Genomic DNA, 1,929 nt, shown 5'->3' with positions numbered 1-1,929 from the left:
TCTGATGCTGTTCCCTGCCTTGTGGGCCTACCGGACCTCTGTGAAGGACGCCACCGGTTTCACTCCTTTTCAGCTAGTTTACGGACTGGAGGCCACCCTTCCTATTGAATGTGAGATTCCTTCGTTAAAGTTAGCTGTCGAGTTGCTTCCCAACACCACTCCGGTGGAGGAACGGCTCCTTTATCTAGAGCGGCTAGACGAGACCCGTCGCTTAGCTTCTCTAGCTATTGAAGCACAGAAAAAAAGGGTTAAGGCTCATTTCGACAATGCCATTCAACCTCGTTCTTTTGTTGAGGGAGATCTAGTACTACTCTACGATCAGGCTAAGGATAAGCTAGGAGCAGGCAAACTTGAATCTATGTGGCTAGGCCCCTATATCGTGAAGAGAGTTTTGCAGAAGGGCGCATATGAGTTGATTGATTACGAAGGAAACCCTCTCGACAAGCCCCGTAACGGGCTTTATTTGAAAAAATATTATGCATGATTTCGTGCACCTAGCTTGTACATACGCGTGTTTTAGTGTGTGATGTGTGCATGATTTCACGTTTTGCTTTGGTGTGAAGGCGTGTTTGCCTCTTATTGTGTTTTCTGCTCCTTGTGTAGATGTCTAGTGCACCTTATGTTGGTTTCGCTGATGGCGCTTGCCGTAGTACTTGCAATTTGTCTTCTGCGGCATGGGCAATCTATGATCCTCACGGAGAGTTGCTAGACCTTCAAGGTGTGTGCTTGGGTCGCACCACTAACAATGTTGCCGAATACAGTGCTGTAATTGAGTTGCTGGCCGAAGCAGTTGATCTCGGCATTCATACAATGGTGGTGAACCTGGACTCTCAGCTTGTCATCCATCAACTCAACGGGCGATATTCCGTCAGGGACCAACGCATTCTAAGGTTGTATCTACGTGTAAGATTGTTAGAAAGGAATTTTGATTACATCACATATCAACACATTCCGAGACGATTAAACACCTTAACTGATGCATTGGCGAATCATGTGTTAGACATCATACAAGAAGACATAGAAAGCATAATAAGACCATAGAATAAGCATATGTATATAAATGAAACTTTTTCAAGCATAGTTTGCATGTGTGCTTTTAAGCTTGTATAAAAAATTAAAATACATGGGTCGTGTGTTGTGCAACTGATACATTAGATTACATTTGTATTAGACATTTGCATGGCATATAAAAAACATCATCACATGTGAAAAGATCCATCCAAAAACAGTATCTATATATATATCGCGGCGCACCAAGGCGCTCAAAAAATAAGTGTATATGTCCAAAGTAAAACTGGTGTCCTCAGTACATCTGAGACATATGTCTCTCAAAAACATCAGTGGAAATAAAACCTAGGTGACTACTGAGCTGGGTTATGCTCTCTGTAGCATACAGCTGCCCGTGCCACCCGCCTCAAAAGGCGGTGCATCCTGGGTTCCACCCCCACTGTGTGGATCTGAGAAGCTATGGGGACCTCTTCGATCCCCTGGTAATCTGGCACCCCCGCCAGTAAACCCTCGAGGTTGTGTGCCACAGTCTCCGTCGTATCGACTCCCGGAGGAGCCAAGGCCAGGACTCCAGCACCCTGCCCCTCTCTTCGTGCCTCTGGGGCTAGACCAATGGGTCTCACGGGTCCCACATCTGCACACCATAACATTTATCAAGACATGTACATGAAAAATCAAAAACATCAAAAAACATTAAAAAGAGATCAAGTGTCATACCTCCATCGTCCCAATGCTCTCCCGCAGGCAATGGCATGTCGGGATCGCCGCAGAAGTCCATACTGGCATATGGCCAGTCCTCTACGAAAATGACCTGCCAATCCAGCCACTCTCGAAAATACACACCCCAAGCTACTGGGCGGCCGCCACCTCCACGCGGCATGACATGGCCCCATCGACTGGCCCTCGTCTCCCGGGGACCTC

Source organism: Pinus tabuliformis, chromosome 3_1 (genome assembly GCF_031772625.1).
Source record: "Pinus tabuliformis cultivar Carrire ecotype Pingquan chromosome 3_1, CPIR1, whole genome shotgun sequence".
In the NCBI taxonomy this organism is placed as follows: Eukaryota; Viridiplantae; Streptophyta; class Pinopsida; order Pinales; family Pinaceae; genus Pinus; species Pinus tabuliformis.
The sequence above is the reverse complement of the archived record's forward strand: the minus strand, read 5'-3'. Positions refer to the sequence as shown.